The sequence below is a fragment of the Dermacentor albipictus genome, chromosome 2, assembly GCF_038994185.2.
Source record: "Dermacentor albipictus isolate Rhodes 1998 colony chromosome 2, USDA_Dalb.pri_finalv2, whole genome shotgun sequence".
Classification (NCBI taxonomy): Eukaryota; Metazoa; Arthropoda; class Arachnida; order Ixodida; family Ixodidae; genus Dermacentor; species Dermacentor albipictus.
The window spans coordinates 20,024,187-20,047,953 of NC_091822.1; the positions used below are offsets into that span (position 1 = coordinate 20,024,187).

The following is a 23,767-nucleotide window of genomic DNA, read 5'->3' on the forward strand; positions in this document are numbered from 1 at the left end:
AAATGCTGACAGCGGGTACGATAGACGAGACCCACGCCCTTCGTGCTGGAGATGCGGCTCAAGTCATTCGGCACACGAATGCCAACATGTCGGGAAGGTGTGCCGGAAATGCGGCACTAGAGGACACTTGGCGAGAATGTGCCAACGCCGGCGCACCAACCAACAGGGATCCTACGCACTCATCGAACTGTCCTATAAGGAAGAGAGCGTGGAAGAAATGCTTTTCGCCCTATCCACTCAGAACAATGCTGACCAGAGGACGCGACCAATGGAACGAAACTTGGTCTGGGGCGGCAGGACACTGCGGATGCTGAGCGACACAGGGTCATCCGTCAGTGTTATTCCCAAAAAACGTGTTTAAGAGGCATCGTAAGTGGTGGCCTGGGCTAGAAAAAACGCCGCTTCGATTGGCCTGCTTCTTGGGGCCTCTTCCAGCGCTCGGCCGAGTAGCCATGAGGGTGGAGCACGGCAAGACGCAAGTGGACAGTTCGCTCGTGGTAATCGACTGTGACGGACCACTACTGTGTGGTAGAAACACAATTCAAGCTTTTCGCGAAGCCGGCTTGTCACTCTTCGAAGAACAGGCTCTACCAGGCGTTCATGCGCTGCAGTCAGAAGACGGCATAAAAGATTTGCTTGATGAGTTCTCAGACTTGTTTGAAGACCGGCTGGGCTGTTGCAAGGGTGCGCCCGTCAAGCTGCACAAGAAAGAAGGTGCAGTGCCACGGTTTTTGAGGGCTCGTTCGGTGCCGTTTGTGCTTCGCAAAGCTGTGTCCGCGGAAATCGACCACTTCGTTCAGCAAGGCGTTTTGTCGCCGGTGAGTGTTCCCGAGCGGGCTGCGCCTGTTGTACCAGTGGTGAAGAAGAATGGGGACATCAGGCTGTGCGGCGATTTTAAACTCGCCGTGAATCCCGCCACTCACCTGGAGCAGTACCCATTGCCAAAGTTGATGACATTTTTGCTGCGCTCTACGGGGGACAAGTATTCACAACACTGGACTTGCGGAATGCTTATAACCAGCTCGCGCTTGATGAAGAGGCTAAAAAGATAACCGTCATCAACACGCACCAGGGCTTATACTCGTGCAGCGGGTTAGCCTTCGGCGTCTCGTCTGCTGCCGCACTGTTCCAGCGGCGCATTGAGTCGTTATTGCGGGGCTTACCATGAGTGCGCGTATACTTGGACGACATTATAATTGCCGAGCAACAACATGACACGTCGACGCTTCGACAAGTGTTGCAGAGACTGCGGGACAGTGGCCTCCAGCTGAACAAAGCCAAATGTCGGTTCCGAGAGAAAGAAGTGCAGTTTCTGGGGCCCAAGACTGATGCAACCGCCCTTGACCCGCTGCGTGACAACCGCGAAGCCGTAACAGCTGCACCAAAACCAGAGTCGGTAAGCCTACTTATGTCGTTTCTGGGGCTAATAACGTATTACTCGAAGTTTCTGCCGATTTTGGCTACAACCCTGGCTCCGCTATATCGGTTGCTGGCGAAAGGCCAACGCTGGAACTGGAAAGAAGAGCAGGAATTGTTTTGAGGAAACAAAGCGTGCCTTGTTAAAGGCAAATTTTCTGGTTCACTACGATCCGTAGAAGGAATTGCGACTAGAGTGCGACGCTTCATCGGACGGTTTAGGCGCAGTATTATCTCACGGCATTGAGGGCGTGGACCATCCGAGAGCATTTCGTTCAAGAACGCCGACGTCAGCAGAACGCAATTATTCACAAATAGAGAAAGAAGCGCTTGCCTTGGTATTTGGAATTTCAAACTTTCGCGTTTTCCTGTTCGGCAACCGTTTCACATTATTAACGGATCACAAGCCACTCACCGGGCTCTTTCACCCAGACAAACCGATTCCGCAGATGGCGGCAGCTCGAATTCAGCCTTGGGCGCTCCTTCTATCAGCATACCTATACAATCTGGAATACCGCAAGGGACGGCACAATGGAAACGCGGACGCTCTTAGTCGCATGCCTTTGCCAGGGGATCATGAACGCGGAAGTCAAGTGGTAGTGAAATATGTGCTCTACACGCAGGGTTTAGATGCAAGTGCCCTTCCATCTGAACAAATAATTGCGCTGACCCAGGAGGACGGCACACTGCGGCAAGTCCGGGAATGGATCGAGCCTGGCTGGCCATCATATCTTGTCAAGGAGCAGCAGCAGCATCTGCTTCCGTACTTCACCCGCCGACACGAGCTCGACGTGAGCCATAGCCTCATTTACTGGGGTCATCGTGTGGTCGTGCCGGAGACAGCCCGACAGTGCTTATTGAACGAGCTGCAAGATACGCACCCAAAAATCGGGGCCATGAAGAGGCTTGCGCGTACGTTATTCTGGTACCCCGGATTAGACAATGACATTGAAAGGTTGGTGAAAGGCTGCCCCCAGTGCGTGCAGTGTTGGTCGATGCCTGCGGCGGAAGTTCCTTCCCCGTGGCCCAAGACACGAAAGCGGTGGTACCAATTGCATATGGATTTTGCAGGCCCTGTTGATGGTTACCTAATATTCATCCTAGTTGACGCGGAAACCAAGCGGAAGAAGCAACGCATGTTTAAACAGAGACAACAAACACAACTGTTCAGATGCTCAGAGAAAGTTTCGCCCGTTTTGGTATTCCGCAGTGTGTGGTGTCGGACAATGGCCCGCAATTCTCGAGCGCGGCAATGGCAAAGTTCATGCAGGAAAATAGCATACGCCACGTCAGGACAGCACCGTACCATCCACAATCAAATGGATTAGCGGAGCGGCCTGTGCGAACAACAAAAGAGGGTCTCGAGAAATGCAAACGCGGCAAATTACAGGAACAACTGTGCCGTTTTCTGTTCCGTTACTGATCGACGCCTCTCGAAAGCGGTAAATCACCCGCGCAACTACTCATTGGATTCCAGCCCCGGACAGGGCTGTCGGCCCACTTCCCAGAAGGCGGGCTACCTGCAGAGGCTGACGCGATCCAGGAACAGTTTCCGTCGGCCAATACACAACCACTGTTCCCACCTGGCAAGCGCATCTGGTCCCTCCAGTTTCAGCGAGGGCGCAAACGGCTACCAGGGACTGTGATAGCGACGGAGGGGAATCGCATGGTAAGGCTGGAGACACCCCTGGGAATACAGCGCTGTCATGTGGATCAGTTGCGCACACGGCTGGCGTAAGTGACAGCGCAAAGGGAGAATGCAACAACGCTGTCGACCCTGCAATGCAACAACCCTATCGCATTAAAAGTTATTTGTTTGATCGCGAACAATCTGTACGCATAGGTGACGTTCATGCAAATTTTCAGGTCAATAATCAAATAGTGCCGCAGGGCTGAATACTTGGGTGCAGATGTTTGGGTAGTTGGTTCGTTGCATCCATTCAAGTCATAGCGCTGGATTGACACGGACAACCAATACGACAGGACGTGCACTATCTATTAACTGAACTTTATTTCAAAAGAGCATGGTGCTGATACCGGCTAAGCGATTAAAAATCATGGCACGCTCAACCGAACATTTTCCAAGCAGGCACTTTCCTTTCTTCTTACAGTAATCGATGAAGCGCTGACGTAGTTAGCACCTTCATTTGCAATCAAGCTTGCTTCTACAATTTCCCTTGTATCTTTATTTGTACTTCCAAACACTACTACACAGTCATTAAACAGTGACTTACGCTCGCAATCATTACAATGCACGAAGACATGTACATCTCGACAAAAGTTCAATTTTTGCTTGTTTCCCTTAGCCTGTCATTGAGGCATTTGCCTGTCTGCTGTCAGAGAAAGGGAAGCGATAAAAGACAACTTGTACGCAGTGCACAAACGGCGACCAACGATCGTTCGTGGATACTCACCGCGCCTTTTTCAACAGAGCGGTGGCCTTGCATATCCTTGATAGCATTTGTGGAGCTTAAAGTACAGCGTCCACTTGCACTATTCGGGTCACCTTCTTTAAGCTATGCGGTATCCCTTGCATGTACGGTACAACCACTTTCTTTCTCCTTTCATGGCTGCGCTTGCGCTTCAAACCCAGCTCCCTTAGTTTTACAGCGAAGCTGTGCACCTCTACCGTCCTAGGAAATTTTCGTGTCGTTGCGGTAAGCAAAAAACTTCCCATACGTGGCCCCATCCCGGAGATAATGCAATGCCGGGTCGATCCGGGGCGGAGTTGAAGCAGGCGGTAAGCACTGCCCATACGGGGCCGATCCCGAAGATACTGCAATGCGGGCCGACCCGCGTCGGAGGTGAAGCAGGATTTAAGCACTCCCCACACATGGGTTGATTGCGAAGATAGTACAATGCCCCGCCTACCCGCGGTGGAGGTGAAGCAGGCGGTAAGCACACCCCATACGTAGGTCGATCCCGAAGATAGTGCAATGCCGGGCCGACCCGCGTCAGAGGTGAACCAGGTGTTAAGCATTCGTCATACGTGGGCCGATCGCGAACATAGTACAATGCCCGGCCGACCCGCTGTGGAACATGGCTCTTCTTAAGGCTGGCTGTTTTCGAGACACAAAGATCTTTCCCTGGTTTCTGCCGCTCCTTCTATTCTCTCTTTCAGAGAGACGACAGCCTACGACCACCATTGAAACAGGTAATAGAGGGCTGCTGTGCAAGCCGTCGACATTCCGGCTGACACGAGGGCGTTTACAGGTGATTGACAGACGGCCCGGTCCCTGGCCTTGCGTACAGCAAGCCTTTATTCACAATTCGACACGCTAACACACCTTCGCTCGTTGTCGCACCCACCCGCCATACGCCCTCTCCTCTTTAGAAGAACCCCACCTATATATACTGTGGCAAGGAAAGCATATGTCGCCTTGAAGAAGTCCACTTGTCAAAACGTTGGCTGCTGCTTTCATCTTGTTCTCGTTTTGCTCATCTTCTTTAATTTCCATCTCCCGCCTTCCCCGAGTTTTTGAAAGATCTTAGTGTGTGACAACGGTCCTCCTTTTCGGAGCAAAAGAAGCTTGCAAAGTGGGCGGGAGATAAAGGAATGACAACCAAGCTTTGTTCACCATATCCCCCAGCTTCTATATGCCTCGCCGAACGTGCCATACGAGACACGAAACAGTACTTAAAATGTACCCGAAATTTGCAGGTGGTTGGACGTGCTACCTCGAAGCCGCTGTGAGATATCACAACAGTTCTTGCCCGAATGGTATAGATGCCGTCTCTTTTCGGTGCTTCAGGGACTGTGCTCATATTTCCAGCGGATCGCGAGCTGGGCCTTCGTATTAAACTAGAGCTTTCTGAGAGCTACAAAAGTGCGAAACAACAAGAGGCATATAAAGATCGAATGAAGATAAATTTTGACAGAAGTCGCAGCAGCGACATACCGGACATACAACCCGGCGACCGCGTACGGCAAGGCAGTGACACTTCCAATGACAAGTTTTATGACAAGTTTTATGACGCCGTTGAAAACGGCTATGCTCACATCAGGCTACGCATGTTTGGTTTTTCGGGTGGACCACCTTCTGGAACCGGCCCGAAACGATCACCACCATCTCCAAGAAGTGGTCCGGTGCCTGTGGAGACCAGCTGCAGGTCAGTCTGACCATATTTCGGCGTTTTACGGCCGTTTTTCTGCCTTCTGGACGTGGCGAGCTGCTAAGCCTAACTTAAGTTAGGGGAGCAGCGCCGTCGCCGGCGGGCGAGCGCGCACTCGAGCATGGCGGCCTTAAGAACTCTGGCTGCGACATCAAACCCGCGACTTATTACAACCTCACGACTTGGAGAACAGATGCATTTCACTCCATCTCAGGTGGGTGATGCAACACCGCACCACGAATGCAATAAGGCAGCTACGATCAACAACAAAATGCAAACCGCTACCGTGGTTGACGAAACGACAGCATAAGCCGGATGGGAGCGCGTTCTTTCCTTCCGTGAAGGAAAAGAACAATCTCGTTCAGGAGCGACGCTCCGCGCAAGCAAGCGCACAACCATCATGTCCGATTACCGACTCATCCAAACCCATGGCGCATCGCGGTTGCCCACGACTCAAGCGTTTTCCGCCGCTACCGAAGCGTGACCTGAAGGTGGCCATCAGACCACACCAAGGGCTACCACTCCAGGATGTTGCCATTCAGGCACTGGCAAGAGCCGTCATGGAGGCGTGCCAGGACAGAACCGCCGACAACAATTTTATTCTAAGGATCAAGTCAGGTTCCAACATTGCAGTGATATCCAACCCGAATCGGGATACGGCCAAGGTCACGCAAGCCATTAAATCCTTGAACATCAACGGACGACAACACCCGGTCAATGCGTACGTTACGGCAGGAGAAGACACGACGCGGGGAGTAATCCACGAGTAATCCACTAAAGCACGAGGTCCTGAGCCCAACAGAGGGTCGGACGATAAATTTGTACTGGCATTGGACATCAAAAAGGCCTTCGGCAGCATTTCCCACCACACTATTGACACGTGTACTTATCTTTATCGGGTGACCACGTTTCGCCGCTTAACAACTGTAATCGCACAGCGAGGGACGCGCCTGCATGTATCCGACGTTCCTGGAAAGTTATCGATGCTTCTACCCGGCTGTCTGTTGTCGCCGAACCTTGTGTTATCTGATTTCATCGGGTAACGCGAATGGTATAGAACATTGTGGAAGGCACGCGGGGCCGAACGATTAGTCTGGAACATTCGACGACTGCTCTATAAAAGCCGACGCGCTTGACCCACTGATCAGATTTTCGACGATCGCCGACTGTGTTCGCCGCTCTCGTTGTGCTTAAAGTGTAGCCTGTTTTGTGGGCACAGGTTCGCCCAATAAAAGCATCGCGGTCGCCCGCGACTCAAGCGCTTTCTGCCGCTACCGAAGGGTGACCTGAAGGTGGTCATCAGACCACACCAAAGGCTACCACTCCAGAATGTTGCCATTCAGGCACTGGCAAGAGCCGTCATGGAGGCGTGCCAGGACAGAACCGCCGACAACAATTTTATTCTAAGGATCAAGTCAGGTTCCAACATTGCAGTGATATCCACCCCGAATCGGGATACGGCCAAGGTCATGCAAACCATTAAATCCTTGAACATCAACGGACGACAACACCCGGTCAATGTGTACGTTACGGTAGGAGAAGACACGACGCGGGGAGTAATCCACGGGATAGAAGCACACACCCCTTCTGACGTGCTGCGATCAAACCTACGTATCCGAACGCAGGGACTGGAGTTGATCAACGCAAGAATGATGGGCGACTCACAAAGTGCTTTGCTCACCTTCTACGGTAGCCGAGTGCCAAAGTGTGTTTATTAGAGGGGGGGGGGGGGGGAGAAACTCTGCACACCCTTCCGAAATGCGGTACAATTTTGCCGTTTCTGTGGCACCGTGGGACACCGCACCGCCGTATGTCCACAGCCCGACGTACAGGTGTGCCACTCGTGCAGAGTGCGGGAGCCTGCCGATGGACACACGTGCACCCCGAAATGCGCCATTTGTGGGAGTGATCATCGAACGGGTGACGGAAGATGTCCCAAAAGACTAAAGCCAGTCAGGCAGATATTAAGAGCACGGCCAAAGAAACCAACGAAGACCCAGCTATGGTGGTTCACCACCGAAAACGAGGACTTCGAGCTGGAGTTCCTTCCGGCGATGGATCGTCGCAGCCGCTCCAGAACCCGCTCGCCATCGCGGAGCCGATTTTGTTCCGGCAACCGGGCCAGAGAAGACGGTCGGCATCCCGACCCAAGGTGTCTCAGCAGCAACATCAGACAAAAAAGGAGGAGGCCCCAAGAAGCAAGTCACCAGGGGTCCCACTGGCATGCAGCACCCCTCAATATAATCAGGTGACCTGGGTGCAAGTCGCATCTCCCACTGCCAATGCTAAGTATACACATACACCAATCACAAAAAACCCAGAGTACAAGAAAATAGAATAATTCGAAAAAATTTAGCCGAGCTACGAGCCCAGTTTGAAGCTTTTAAGCACATGGGAAACAACCGCACGTCACTACAATCCATACAAATTGTGAACCACACTTCCAAATCACCACCGCAGACATCACTGCAACAAAGTACCGCCTCCAGCACTCAATCGGTAACGCTGGAACAGTTAGCACGAAACATGCAACTAATGTTCGCAGAGCTACACAAACTCAAGCGAATGGTAGAGGATGTGCAAACAAAAGTCGCAGCCATCCCCGAAAGAGGGTCAGTCAAAGTCCGGGAGCTCGTTCCAGGACACCAAAAGCTATAAAGCACACTGATAACGACATTAATACCCATGGATAATGTGGCAAACAACACAAAGACCGGACATATTGAAATCTGGCAATGGAATTGCTGTACATTACGCACTAAATTGGCTAATTTCACAAACTACATAGAATCGGCGCCAATCCTTCCGGATGTTATCTGTAGTCAGGAAATAGGAAAACAACATAAAAAAAACTAAAAGGATACGAGCTTTATGCTTACCCAGATTACCCTCAAATAGCCAACTTTGCCAAGAGGGTTGTCGCGATTAGTGTAAATTATTTTTTTGAGGAACCTATCCAGCACCAGATAATCGCGATTTGGCCGCAAAATAGAAGCAAACCTAAAACAATTATTGTCAACATTTATAGTTCTCCCAGAGAAAAACAGGCGGATTTCGAGAACGCGGTGGCCACCGACGTGCGACTCGCTCCAGGTAGGGACAAATTAATATTGTTAGGTGACTTTAACGCACAACACTCAAACTGGGGCTGCAGTAGAGACAAACCCAAGGGCATCTTGTTAGCCGAAGTTGTAGAGCGCTACGGACTTTTCCAGCTGACTCAACCGGATCTCCCAACGCGAATCGGAAACAGCATGTCCAAGGACACTTCCACCAACCTCACGTTCCCCAACAACGAAAGTGAGACGCGATGAATGAACCTAGGTCAAAACCTAGGATGCGATCACTATGTCTTAAGCATATCGGTTAATGCAGCCAGGATTCGAAGAGCTATTGGCAAGGCAAGGCTATCCGGTTGGACTAAATTTCGTGAAAAACAAAAAACAATCGGCAGCATAACAGACGTAGGAGAATGGGCCGAGCGGATCAGAGTTATTCACTCTGGGGTCCCGAAAGCAATTGAAACAACAGAGATTCCAGCCCTGGATCGTCACCTCTTGCGTCTCTGGGAAGCCCGGAGAGGCCTCCCAAAATATGGAAAAGGCAAAAGCTGAATCGCAAACTCAGGATACGGAAAGCACTTCTAGCGTAGGAAGCTAACGAATACGCACAAAAGTTAAGCGACAGCAATTGGCGTCAGTTCAGCGACTCGCTTCGGGGCACGTTGACTACAAAGAAAACATGGCGCATTCTTCGAAGTATGATTGACCCGGGAGGAACAATAGCCGTGGCGAATCGCACGCTCAAGCTGCTTGAAAACGAGTTTGAAGGTCGGGAAGCTGACATGATAGACAAAATTAAACAGATATACGTAGGAACAGTTCCGACCGTGCAATACACCAAACCCGTTTACGAAGGTCAGGACGAACCAGAACTGGACGCCCCCATAACATTTGAAGATGTTTATGCAGCGGCACACTCCTTCAGGAAAAACATGACCCCAGGGGTAGATAAGGTCACGAACGCAATGATTCGCAATCTAAGTGACGACACGCTAAAGAGCTTGACCAAATTCTTTAACGACAGGGTCTGGACAGAGGACGGCGTCCTTCCAAAAGAATGGAAGGAAGCCAAAGTTAACCTCATTCCGAAACCGAGCAAGTGCCGTAACATCAACAACCTCCGACCCATCTCCCTAACGGCGTGCGCAGGAAAACTCTGAAAAGGTTGTGCAGGTCCGGCACTCGAACCACATTGAGTTAACAACATGTTCCCCTCCAACATGTTCGGTTTCCGACCCCACGTGTCAGCGCAGGACGTTTTTCTTCGACGACATTCGACGGCTGCTCTATAAAACCGACGCGCTTGACCCACTTATCAGATTTTCGACGACCGCCGACTGTGTTCGCCGCTCTCGTTGTGCTTAAAGTGTAGCCTGTTTTGTGGGCACAGGTTCGCCCAATAAAAGCTACTTTTGCATTTCACAGTATTGCTACTGTGTTCTTTGACGTCACGACCACGTGACATCTGGTGGAGGTGCTTGTGCGTTCATGTACCGAACGCCCCCGCAAAGCCGCGATCCAAGCCCAAAGCCCGAGGACAAAACCAATGTCGCCCAATACCAGCGTGCTAGCCGCCGACTGCAAGGACTGCCCCCAGAGCACGGACTTCTACCTGAGACGAGCAGGAAGATTGCCACCAAGTCCACCCCAATGGCAGCCCCAGCATCCCCCGTCGTGCTGCAGCAGCCCAGGGAGCCCCACGTTCCGCGGTTCAACATTCGAGGACCCGGAAACCTGGCTCGAGACGTACGAGAGGGTCGCTGCATTTAACAGCTGGAACAGCGACGACAAACTGCGACATGTTTTCTTCGCATTGGAAGACGCTGCCAGGACGTGGTTCGAGAACAGAGAAGCCACCTTAACGACCTGGGACCTTTTCCGAAGCGGCTTCCTGCAGACAATCACACGCGTCGTACGCTGAGAACGATCCCAAGCACTACTAGAAACCCGAGTGCAGCTACCTAATCAGACGACCGCGATCTACACGGAAGAAATAAGCCGTCTCTTCCGCCACGCCGACCCTGAAATGCCCGAGGAGAAGAAAGTCCGCCTGCTGATGCGTGGTGTGAACGAGGAACTTTTTGCCGGAATGGTACGAAGCCCACCGAAGACCGTCGACGAGTTTCTTCGCGAGGCCACCAGCATCGAGAAGACACTCGAGATGCGAAACCGGCAATTCGACCGCCGCACGAACTCGACAAACTATGCCAGAGTTCAGTCACTGACCACCGACGACCTACGCGAGACTATCCGAGCTGTCGTGCGGGAGGAGCTACAAAAGCTGTTCCCATCATCACAGCCTCAAGTGGCTTCGATTGCCGACCCCCTGCGTGAGGAACTCCAACAACAACTTGGAGTAGTCCCTGAATCGCCGCAGCCTGAGCCACAAGCGATGACCTACGCCGTCGTCGCACGCCGTCAAGGCCCCCCAACGCGACCGCGCCAGGGCCCTGTCACGCCGCAGTTCCGTCGTCCGCCGCCGCCACCGCCAGCACGACCACCCATCGCCCAGCACACCTACGTGAGGAAGACGGACATTTGGCGCGCCCCCGACCACCGCCCGCTCTGCTACCACTGCGGCGAAGCCGGCCATGTGTACCGCCGATGCCCATACCGCGACCTGGGATTGCGAGGCTTCGCCGTCAACGCACAGCGCCCGAGGGAAGGTGAACGACCTCGTGACATCACCGACTACCTCGCCGCTAATCAGTGGAGCCCTCGACGACCGTCGCGTTCGCCATCACCAGGCCGCTACCTGTCGCCGCAGCGCCGACCATACACTGGCCCAGCCCGGGGCCGCTCTGCGAGCCCATATCCGGAAAACTAAAAGCAGCAACCGATGGAGGCGCGGTTGCTGTTCGTCCAACTGACAAGATCCTCCGACGCCGACTGCTTATCGCGCGCCGCCATCGATCCCCCGCCGCAAGACGACGAGGATGACGACGCCTTCCTTGGTATAATAAGCGCGGAAGACTTCACTAAGCAGCAACGAGCCGACCCGGAGCTAAAAGGCCTCGTCGAGTATTTGGAAGGGAACACTGACGTTGTCCCTAGGGCATTTAAGCCCGCGTTGTCTTCGTTCACGCTACAAAACAACCTGCTCGTGAAGAAGGATTTCTCACCAGTCCGCGCCAGCTACCTTCTTGTTGTACCGTCAGCACTGCGTCCAGAAATACTGCATGCCCTACATGACGATCCAACCGTTGGGCACCTCGGATTCTCCCGGACGCTGTCGAGAATACAGGAAAGGTATTACTGGCCGCGTCTGACCGCCGACCTCGCCCGTTACGTCAAGACATGCCGAGACTGTCAACGACGCAAGACACCACCGACAAGGCCAGCAGGATTACTACAGCCAATGGAACCTCCTCGCCGACCATTCCAGCAGATTGGGATGGATTTGTTGGGGCCGTTTCCGACATCAACATCCGGGAATAAGTGGACCGTCGTGGCGACGGACTATCTCACCCGTTTTGCTGAAACTAAAGCTCTACCAAAAGGCAGCGCAGCCGAAGTGGCGAAATTTTTCGTGGAGAACATCCTGCTACGACCTGGTGCCCCAGAAGTCCTCATCACCGACAGAAGAACGGCTTTTACAGCAGAGCTCACCCAAGCCATTCTGCAGTACAGCCAGACAAGCCACAGGAGGACAACTGCCTACCATCCGCAGACGAATGGACTCACGGAGCGCCTGAACAAGACCCTCGCCGACATGCTAGCAATGTACGTCGACGTCGAACACAAGACGTGGGACGCGGTCCTGCCGTACGTAACCTTTGCGTACAACACGGCGGTGCAAGAAACAGCACAGATCACGCCGTTTAAGCTGGTTTACGGCAGGAACCCAACGACGACGCTTGACGCCATGCTGCCGTATGAAACTGACGAAGAGAATGTTGACGTCGCTAGCTATCTCCAGCGCGCCGAAGAAGCCCGACAGCTCGCCCACCTGCGAATCAAGAGCCAGCAGAGGACCGACAGCCGACAGTACAACCTCCGACGACGCTTCGTCGAGTACCAACCTGGTGACCGTGTTTGGGTCTGTACCCCGATACGCCGACGAGGACTCAGTGAGAAACTACTTCGACGCTATTTCGGACCCTACAAGGTCATCCGACGTATTGGCGCTCTGGACTATGAGGTCGTGCCAGACGGCATTTCGCATTCACAGCGGCGCCGCGCGCGATCTGAAGTGGTCCACGTGGTGCGCCTTAAACCCTTTTACGGACGCTGAAGAACTTCGCCATTTTTATTCTTTTCTTTGCTACGAGTGCTTTTGTTTATTACCTTCGTTTGTTTGCAGCATCGGGTCGATGCTATTTAAGAGGGGGGTATTGACACGTGTACTTATCTTTATCGGGGGACCACGTTTCGCCGCTTAACAACTGTAATCGCACAGTGAGGGACGCGCCTGCATGTATCCGACGTTTCTGGAAAGTTATCGATGCTTCTACCCGGCTGTCTGTTGTCGCCGAACCTTGTGTTATCTGATTTCATCGCGTAACGCGAATGGTGTAGAACTTTGTGGAAGGCACGCGGGTCCGAACGATTAGTCTGGGACATTCGACGACTGCTCTATAAAAGCCGACCCGCTTGACCCACTGATCAGAGTTTCGACGATCGCCGACTGTGTTCGCCGCTCTCGTTGCGCTTAAAGTGTAGCCTGTTTTGTGGGCACAGGTTCGCCCAATAAAAGCTACTTTTGCCTTTCACAGTATTGCTACTGTGTTCTTTGACGTCACGACCACGTGACACTATTCTGGAGGGACTGGAAGCGGTGAACTGCGGAACGCGAATTTATAACTACGTGCGCTCGTTCCTCAGCGACGGTACGGTCACAATAGGATTAGGCTCCACGAGGTCCGACGCCTTCAACTGTTCCGACAGAGGTACCCCTCAGGAAGCTATACTCTCTCCACTGCTATTTAATGTAGGGAAGAGAAAGCTAGCCCTGGAGCTAGATAAACACCGGAATCTCGACTGTGCGATATATGCCGTTGACATCACGTTCTGGGCTCACCAGGGGTCATAGGGGGACAAGCAAGAAACACTGCAAAAGGCCATAGGTGCAGTCGTGGAATACGCGAGGACGGCGGACATGGCATGCGCACCCGAAAAATCGGAATTCATTCGGGTGCGTGCGTAATACAAGAAAGAAGGACTGGGTGCCACTCACTCTGACTTTCAACGGGGCGCCAATTTGTAAAGTGGAAACACGCGGAATATTGGGGATGTTGATACAGAAGAACGCTGGAACATCCCACACCCTTCAAAAACTAAAGGCGGTCACAGGAAACGTGGCCAGAATGATACGGAGAGTGGCAAGAAGCAGAGGTGGCCTAACCGAGGGAGAGACCATCAGCCTGGTTCACGTGTTCGTAATTAGCCGAATCACATACGCCCTTCCGTATCAGGCTTGACAAACCAAGAGAATATACAGGCAAACACAATAATAAAAAAGCCTTCAAAGCCACCCTTGCTCTTCTCGAATGCGCTAGCACAGAGAGATTTAAAGGACTGGGCCTGCACAATACTTTTGACGAGTACGCAGTCGCGACGTTATATGCTCAGAAAGAACGACTTTGCTCTTCAACTCAGGGCCGGGAAGCATTGGCGAGGTTAGGCTTTCCACTGAGACCCCAACATTGCGGAGAGGAAACGGCACAGATAGACCGCAATGTTCGATCGCACATCATGGTGGCCGCAATTCCCCAAAACATGCACCCCAAGTACCATCCCGGACGACGCAGTGCAAGGGTAAAGACTCTTCACAAACGTTTCGGCATGGAACTGGGGGTGTATTATACGGATGCCAGTCGAGCCAGCTCAGACACTTTCCCCATAGTCTCCACATGCAACAACAACATAACAACGGCATTCTTCAAAACCGCCTCGGCATCCGTGGCAGAGGCTGCAGCCATCGCCTTTGCCATTCAGGACGCCGAGCGTCGAACCAATTCGGCTGTCATATTATCCGACTCACAAGCGGCTTGCCGCCTTATTCTACATGGAACGGCACCCAAATCAATAATCAAAATTTTAGGCACTCAGCTAGAGGGGCGCCACACTGTCGTATGGTGTCCGGCACACGAGCGACTGGCAGGAAACGCGAGGGCAGACCATATTGCTCGAGCATTGATCGTCCAAGCAATGGAATGACCTAGCGACGACCTTCCGCCGAATCCTCGTGACATCCTCCTACAGCAAAGGCAGGAGCGGGGACGTTTTGGACATCCTCACTACGATTTAAACAGCCAACAGGAGAGGGACTGGCGTCGCATTCAGACGAATAGATACCCGACCTGCACCACCTACACAGAATACACCCCACGAGGCTCACTGACGAGTGCCCGTGGTGCACAAACACACTCACACCACACTAAAAAACATCACATGGGAGTGCCCCAGGAGGCCTCCGCACAAAGACAGCCCCATATTACACTAACGTCCACTAATCAGGAATAGGCAGTGGGAGGCATGGCTTGCGGAGGAGGGTCGGGAGAGCCAGTTGGCTCTTCTGGACCAAGCCCAGCAAGCCGCTCGTGCCAGTGGGGCCCTGGAATAGGGGCTCCAACCATCGTGGCTCATTTTATTTATATGCAGTAAAGTTTTACACTCTTTCTCTCTCTCTTTCAATTATTCAGCGTGGTATCCTGCCGACCATATGGTACATGAGAGACTCTGGGCAAACGGAGTACGCCTCTATCAGCAATGTGTTCAAATATAACGCCAGGAGGTGTGAACAATGAAGTTCCGAGGAGTGAAGCGGTCTGCTCCAGAAGACTCATAGAAGACGATGAAGAGGGACAAGAGGAGGAGGAAGAAGTAGAGAGTGGAGTGGAGGAGATTAATACGGGGGACAACATCCGTCTCTTTACACGCGTGTCTAAGTGAATCCCTTTAGGAACGTTACAACACTAGTAAAACTAAAGCAATACTGCGGCACGCAAAGGTAAAGTAACTACGAAGTCTGAAGTTGACACTGTGTGTCTCCTATGTAGGAATAGCGAATTAATTTAAGACGTTAGGTGTCATATTTACAGAAACATGTCTTGGGACTCAATATAGATTATAAGTGAAAGGACTTGCGTAAGTAGCGCGACTACTTTACAAACATAAAAAATATCTCCCCAAAAGTGTCCTTTTTCTCATTTGCAACATGATGTTTCTGTCACACATAACTTATAGGACACTGGTTTGGGGTACAGCTATAAGCAATATGAAAAAGTGAGTAGGCCTCAAAGAAAATTTATTCAATTGACGACTAACTTCCCGCTTGATTATCAGTAGAGCCATTAATTGACACACGAGGTTTATCACGGATGGAAGATGTGTACAACTACAACTTGTGCAACACAATAGTAAAATATTCTAAAGAAAATAGAAATTTCCTTATTAACCTCGGTGATCTAGTCCAAAGACTTCCTACAGACATCATCATCATCATCATCATAATCATCATCATCATCATGGTTACGCCCTTACTTCTTCAGCTAACCCGGTCATGTACTAATTGTGGCGATGCCCCTGAAAACATCTTAATCTCAGCCGCCCACCTAACTTTCTGCCGCCCCCTGCTACGCTTCCCTTCCCTTGGAATCCAGCCCGCAACCCTTAAGGACCATCGGCTATCTTCCCTCCTTACTACATGTCCTGCCCATGCCCATTTCTTTTTCTTGATTTCAACTAAGGTGTCATTAATTCGCGTTTGTTCCCTCACCCAATCTGCTATTTTGTTATCCATTAACGTTGCAATTATCATTCTTTCCATTGCTCGTTGCGTCATCCTCAATTTAAGTAGAACCCTTTTTGTGAGCCTCCAGGTCTATGCCCCGTACATCAGTACTGGTAAGGCAGAGCTGTTATACACCTTTCTCTTAAGGGATAATGACAATCTGCTGTTCATGATCTGAGAAGGCCTGCCATACGCACCCCAGCCCATTCTTATTCTTCTGATTATTTCAGTCTTATGACCCGGATCCGCGGTCAATACCTGTCCTAAGTAGATGTATTCCCTTGCCACTTCCAGCGCCTCGCTACCTATCGCAAACTGCTGTTTTCTTCGGAGACTTTTAAACATTACTTCAGTTTTCTGCATATTAATTTTTAGGCCCACCCTTCTACTTTGCCTCTGCAGGTCAGTGAGCATGCATTGTATTTCGTCCCCTAAGCAAAGCAATATCATCAGCGAATCGCAAGTTACTAAGGTGTTCTCCATCAACTCTTATCCCCAATTCTTCCCAATTCAGGTCTCTGAATACCTCCTGTAAACACGCTGTGAATAGCATTGGAGAAATCGTATCTCCCTGTCTGATGCCTTTCTTCATTGGGATTTTGTTGGTTTCTTTATGGAGAACTACGGTGGCTGTGGAGCCGCTATAGATATCTTTCAGTTTTCTTACATACGGCTCGTCTACACCCTGATTCCGTAATGCCTCCATGACTGCTGAGGTTTCGACTGAATCAAACGCTTTCTCGTAATCAATGAGAGCTATATATAAGGGTTGGTTATATTCCGCACATTTCTATATCCCCTGATTGATAGTGCAAATATGGTCTGTTGTTCAGTAGCCTTAACGGAATTCTGCCTGGTCCTTTGGTTGACAGAAGTCTAAGGTGTTGCTGATTCTATTTGCCATTACCTTATTACATACTTTGTAGGCAACGGACAGTAAGCTGAACTGTCTATAATTTTTCAAGTTTTTGGCATCCCCTTTCTTATGGATTAGGATTATGTTAGCGTTCTTCCAAGACTCCGGTACGCTCGAAGTCATGGGAAATCGAGAATCTTAGAAATTACACTCGTGCCACACTGACTACGCGACGTGATCCCTTCAGTACACCATCTCTACCTTGTTGGAGAGTCATTTAAAATAGTATTGACATTATGAGGACGAAGATACTAGAACTAAAGGAATCGGTTCGGCAATGACATGTTATGCACACTACACTCTCCATGCACAGCGTGTCTCAAATTTTTCTTAACTGCAATAATTTCTGATATGTTACTCAGCTCGATATATTATTGTGCTGACAATTTGTACATTATATATATATATATATATATATATATATATATATATATATATATATATATATATATATATATATATATATATATATATATACGAGAAAAAGGGCCCGATTTTGTTTAGTCCACTCATAAGAAGCCAACAAACATTTACATCAAGGACAACATACGGGAATCTACTTGTGCTTAATAAATGAAAAAATTGGAGGACGCTTAAGCTTCGCCTTCAAGAGTGGAACGCGGCAGCGTTCCCGTCGACCCGCCAAGGGGTGTAAGACAATGGGCTACGGCGCAGCGATCACTTACGAGGCACCCCGCATCGGACGCGGTGAGCGTCGAGCAACGGAGCGTTCGGCGCGGCAACGAAACGTGCGCCTGAGCAAGCGGAACGAACCAAAGAACTCTGTGTCTCGGAGTCCCGGGGAAACGACGCACACCATCCAAACGTCGTGATCGGCAAGGGCAGAGAGACAGATAGATAGTGATCTAAAGGATGGAAGGACGCTTGATTCTGCAACCCGGGTGGGAGCAAGGAGAAACGTCGTCAGGGGAGAGGGAGTCCGGGACGCGACGCGCCTCGCACCTGTCCTCGCACAACCCCAATGCGCGCGTGACGCGCCACCTGTCGGGGCAGCACCGTACATTGAGAGGAGGGGATCTTCTGTGTTTGCCGTAATATGGCTCTGCGTGTGCAGAAAGCGCTGAAGAAATGTAGCGGAAACGTACTTCCCTACTCGTGCAACTGCAACTTCTGTAAGTTACATGTTCATAATTACCGATATACACCGTAGTATAACTTTCTACGGCTCGTTTCTAAGGCAACACCGCATTCACTAGAGGCGCTTTTGCACCACTTTGAAGCATGGAACTCGTGGCTGAGTGGTAGAATCTCCGTCTCACACTCCGGAGACCCTGGATCGATTCCCACCCAGCCCATCTTGCAAGTTGTTTTTTATTCATGAAGTGCCTGCCAGGATTTATCACTCACGGCCAATGCCGCGGACGCCGACGCCCACGACAACGGTTTTTCTGCGACACGAGCTCCTTCACGCTGTCGCGTTAATAAAGAAGCGATAAATTCGTGGAAATGAAAGTGGATGAAAAATCAACTTGCCGTAAGTGGGAACCGAACCCACAACCTTCGCATATCGCGTGCGATGCTCTACCAATTGAGCTACCACGGCACCCTTTCCCCATCCACTTTCTTGGGTATATGTCTCCTAGTAGAACCCTGGCTGAATGGTGGATGGACGTTATTGGCGTCCCCTTTGGATCGGGGAGGTGGGTTGCTGCACCAAGCTCTTGCTTTTGTACTGCCTAATTTCCTATCTAGGTTAAACAATAAAAAAGATAAAAACACTAAGGCTACCCCAGCCAAATTTTCTGATCCCCTAATGTGAACTGTGCTTTTGTACGTCTCCATTTTTTGTTGTTTCCCTACTTTTCTTCCACCAATCCTCCAATCGCATCTTACTAATGCCTGTTGCGGACACGTTTACTTTTCCACTGCTCTCGCTGCACCCAAGTGCCCCAAGGAGGCCAGTGGTGCCTAAATGGACCACTGGGTAGACATCTTCACATTCTAATAAAACATGCTCCATAGTCTCCCTGCCTTTACCGCAGCAAGCCCATGCTTCTTCCGTCTTATATCTCGCTTTATAGGTGCGTTTTCTAAGCCATATCGATCCCTGGGAGTGTTAGCCAGCGCCACAACTCACAGACCTTGTCGGCGGACGTGGAACATCCATTTTACCGCAGGCGTAACGAGAACGTGATCTCTTTGGGTGAAGACAACTGGTCATTAAACCCACATATGCTGCTTGAAGGCATCAATGTTGCCGGATTCGAGACCCTCGTTATGTAATAAACGAGAAGAAAGGGTGTTATAACCAAGGGGCCCGATTTTTATTAGTCATATTATAAGAAGCCAACAAACACTGACACCAAGGGCAACATTGGAGAAAGTACTTGTGCTTTATAAATGAAATGCGAAAGTTGTTGGTTCGGTTCCCACCTGCGGCAAGTTGCATTTTCATCCACTTTAATTTCCAATAATTCATCGTTTCTTTATTTCATTTATTAAGCACAAGTAATTTCCCACATGTTGTCCTTGTTGTCAGTGTTTTATGGCTTCTAATCACATGACTATATATATATATATATATATATATATATATATATATATATATATATATATATATATATATATATATATATATAGACAGATAGATAGAAACGAGAAGAGGAGGCGTTAATCTAGGGTCGCGATCTTTATTCGTCCTATCATAGGCAGCCAACAAACACTGACATTAAGGACAACATAGGGGAAATTGCTTGTGCTTAATAAACGAAATAAAGAAACAATTCATGGAAATTAAAGTGGATAAAAAAACAACTTGCCGCAGGCGGGAACCGAGCCCACAATCTTCGGATTTCACGTGGGATGCTCTACCAATTGAGCTACCACGGCGGTGCTTCCCCAACCACTTTCTTGTGTATTTTATGTGTCCTAGTAGAACCCCGGGAGTGTTAACCAGCGCCACCACTCACATACCTTGGCGGCGGATGTGGAACGTCCTTTTTGCCGCAGGCGTCACGAGAACATGATCTTTTTGGGTGAAGGCAACTGGTCAATAAACCCACACATGGTACTTGAAGGCATCAATGCTGCCGGATTCGAGACTCTCGTTAAGTAATAAATGAGAAGAGAGGGGGCTAACCGAGGGTCCCAATATTTATTAGTCATATTGTTGGAAGCCAACAAACACTGACACCAAGGACAACGTAGGGGAAATTACTTGTGCTTAATAAATGAAATAAAGAAACAGTTCATGGAAATTAAAGTGGATGAAAAAACAACTTGCCGCAGGCGAGAACCGAACCCACAACATTCGCTATTCGCGTGCGATGCTCTACCAATTGAGCTACCGCGGCGCTGTTTCCCTATCCACTTTCTGGTGTATTTGATGTGTGCTAGGAGAACCCTGGGAGTGTTAGTGTTATTGGAGTAAGTCAGTATTTGTTGGCTTCCTATGATGTCTATATATATATATATGTGTATATATATATATATATATATATATATATATATATATATATATATATATATATATATATATATGTATATGAGTGTGTGTGTGTGTATGCAGGTATGTGTGCAAAGATGCCGCAGATAGATATACATACTTCCTGTTTTCTCCTGCGTTTTCATGTATGCCACACTACCCTTTGTCACATAAACCTACAGTCTGCGTTTAGTGTTAGTTGAACTGTTCTACAGTTCTGTTGTAAAGTTTTCGTTGTTGTTTGTACGTCATCTGCTGTTTACAGGAACGGGGAGAGGGCCAGTCGATCTGTTTAGACAACTTTCTTCCTCTCCCCCCCCCCCCTTCATTGATGATGAAATAAAGTTCAAGTTCAAAGTAGCTCTTGCTGAAGAAGTCAGAAGTGACAACAAATGTTTACACAAACCACCAGTGTAGAGTAGAAAGTGCGCTAATGCACAATTAGACACGCATTTAGAGACTGCTTCCAGGTAGGTGAGCTGCGTTGTGGAAAAGCAAATAGCTGCATTGTCCCGAAATGTTTGAAATTCTCCGCTGGGAGGTAGCAATAGCAGGAATAATTGAGCCGCAAATCAATCAGACTGTACGGTTGAGATAGAAATTGTTACCGACGACATGAGTTCCGGTGAACACGCGATGCGAGCAAAGGGTTTCGAAATGAGCACTAGAACGCGTGCTAGGAAGAAACCGCGTCGCAGAGTCAGGAATGACGAGGTAACAGGGCCGATAGAGCGAAAGGCCCGCACACACTCGGCAGCAGTGGCTGCACTCGGTCTTGCTGCTCTGATTCTGAGCAAGCATCATCTTTCTTCACAGGAACTGACGCGTCACATACCAGGCAAGAGCCCGGCGCATCCCGTGACCTAGAAGACTGCCACCGGCTCCAAGAAAGAACCAGCTCCTTACGTCAGCGCAAACTTCTACAAAAGGACGCTGACATCCTGCAGGCACCGGCACGCACTCGGCAGCAGTGGCTTAACTTGGTCTTGCTGCTCTGATTCTGAGCAAGCATCATCTTTCTTCGCAGGTTGGTTGTTTTTCAACTTGCACTCGTACGGTCTAGCGCTACCACTGCTGCCGAGTGATCGTGTTTTTCGACATGGCAACTAAATCATGTCGGACTGTCTTGTTTGCCACAAACCGCTTCACGACGATGAGCCATACTTATCATGCTGTGAATGTGATTTTGGTTATCATGCGGGCACTTGCTCGGGATTAACATCAAGCACGTACCGAAAAAAATCCTAAACCGCTTTGAAATCTTGTAAGTGCGTTACAAGCAAAACAGGCAGGACCAGAAGGAGTCCGAGCACCGCAAATGACGACAAAGGACCAGAATTGAACCTAAAAAACGAAATATCAGAAATAAACCGCCAAGATTGCTGTGCTGCTTGAAATGAAAGTCAAGATGGACGCTCTGGAAGAAATAAAAGAAACGGTGACAAGCGTTGAACACGCAATGCAGGAAATGGCTACAAATCATGATGAGGTCATCCTTGAGATGAAGCAGCAAAGTTCAGACATTGCAGGAATTTGAAAGCGTGTGGAAAAACTTGAGATCAAGGTAAAAGAGCAAGAAATCGACAAACATAGGAAAGACTTGAATGACATCGATCAGTACGGCAGACAGCTGAATTTGGAAGTGCATGGTCTGCCGCATCATGTCAATGAAAACTTCCTAGAAAAGTTGAACTGCTTAGCGGATGATCTTGAGCTTCCAAAACTTTCAAAACAGGACATTGAAGCCGTCCCCCGCATTCCGTTGAAAGTTAGGGCTGACTCAGTGACGATGACAACAATAAACAATCGGTACAGAAAAATCAGAATAAGTACCACCTATCCTGGTTCACTTCACTTCTCGCGCGACCAGAGATGCTCTGCTCGGGAAAAAAACTCGACTGAGAAAATCAAAATCAAAACTTTACCTGAATGAAAATATCACAGCACAGAACAAAAACCTTTTCTGGCATATCAACACGCGGGCGGCTGAAAAAGAGTACAAGTTCGCCTGGCACAAGAATGGAAAATTCTTCTTGCGTCGTGGTCCTCATGATCGAGTCATTAGGGTTATCACAATGGATGACCTTTACAGAATAAGATAATCTAGAAGTATGGCTGTTTATGCGCATTCTTTAAGATGGCAATCTCTTTTCGGGAAAGCAAGTGCTACGACAAGCTTTCCTTCAGGCAGAGCAGAGAATTACGCGATAGAAATCAGATGTCTTTGTTTCATTTGAACGCATAAAGTTTAAAAAGCAAACACGAATCTGTCTGCATACTTCTACATGAATTACAGCATAAATTTGATATTTTAGCGTTCTCTGAGACTTGGTTCCGCGACGAGTACGATGCTGTACACTTCTCAGGCTATAAGTGTTCTTCACTGTCCCGAAAACATAAGAAACGGGGTGGTGTCGCTATTTATGTAAAACACGATCTATGCTTTGATGCAATTTCTGAGTTTTCTGTAATACGCGGGCACTATGAATCCGTCATGATCAAGTGTGCGAATACTATATTTGTGGTTATTTAGAGGCTTCCATCCGGTGTTGTATCCATGTTATTAGATTTCATTGAATGTAGGTTGGATTTTTGTACACAGCTTGGCACTCCCCTCATTGTAACGGGTGATTTTAATATTAACCTGCTTTCAATGGACCGATCCAAACAAGTGTTTCTGGATGTTTTCTTTCCGTTTGGCTACGAAAATGTTGTAATGTTCCAACCAGGGTGACGAACAATTCCGAAAGCCTACTTGACTTGTGCTTTACAACGCGAATAATTGGATTAGTGTCGGCTGTCCTCATCTCTGATGTAAGTGATCACATGCCTATTTTCCTGTTTTTTACACATGAGACGAAAGTGTACTGACACCGCAAAATTGACACACGCTCACAGTACAGATTGATAACCAAGAACACGACTGCTGATTTTGAAGCGTCAGTCAGCAAAGTGGAGTGGTCAGAAATATACGCATTGACGGATCCTGTCAAGGCATTCACTCGCTTTCTCGGCGTAATCAAAGACCTTTATCACAAAGCTTTCCCTCTAAGAGAAGCTAGAAGAAGGAAGAAATGCAG

The 23,767-nt window shown here is 49.4% G+C and overlaps 1 protein-coding gene and 1 pseudogene across 3 annotated transcripts in view; one reads left to right on the forward strand and one right to left on the reverse strand.

The window, feature by feature from the left end:
• The window catches only part of SerT (Serotonin transporter), a 515,765-nt gene that overhangs the window by 473,747 nt on the left and 18,251 nt on the right, over positions 1–23,767 (reverse strand). The window lies entirely within an intron of this gene.
• LOC139056445 (uncharacterized) lies at positions 453–3,154 on the forward strand (annotated as a pseudogene).